Here is a 657-nt window from a genome sequence, read left to right as displayed (position 1 = left end):
TTTTCATTGTCATCTTCTCCATCTTACTTCCATTGAAACCTCTTACACTCAAAACTTTCAAATGCTAATACCTTCCGTTCAACAAGTTTATCTTATTAGTTGTTATTTTGCCTTTATAGACTATTTGGTTATCAACATTTACGTTATTGAATTTGGATCGTGTCTTTACCAGGTTGAATTGAACCTGTTTTTTAGTCCAATTCATGTTTTTTTAGTTGTTGAGAAGTTTGTCCTTTTCGACTAGCACAAAAAATTGGATGAGTGTAAGCCAATTTTCCCCTCAAACGATTCCACCGGCTACTACTTACAGAGAAATGAGGTTCCGTCCGTTAGTGATGATGGTGGACCTCACTCCCCCGTTAATCCGCTAATATGTACAAATTCAATTTGTTAGAAATAGTGAGTTTGAGCGGAAGTTCAACACACCATTTCTCACTCTTTGTATTGTTAACCTCGTTTTTGTTGTCCATTCATCGAAAGCGCAATGGAGAACACTTTGAATAAATCATCGGAGAATGCAGCATTTGACATATATGTGCAAAACACGTGTCAAAAACTAGTCTTAAATAATATATACATTTTTTTTTGGGGGGGGGGGGGGGGGGGGGAAGAAGAGAAGAGAGTAGTTTGTTGTTTCGGTAAAGTGATTTTAAAATT

This window comes from Capsicum annuum, chromosome 3 (assembly GCF_002878395.1).
Source record: "Capsicum annuum cultivar UCD-10X-F1 chromosome 3, UCD10Xv1.1, whole genome shotgun sequence".
Taxonomy (NCBI): Eukaryota; Viridiplantae; Streptophyta; class Magnoliopsida; order Solanales; family Solanaceae; genus Capsicum; species Capsicum annuum.
This window is presented reverse-complemented; position numbering follows the sequence as displayed.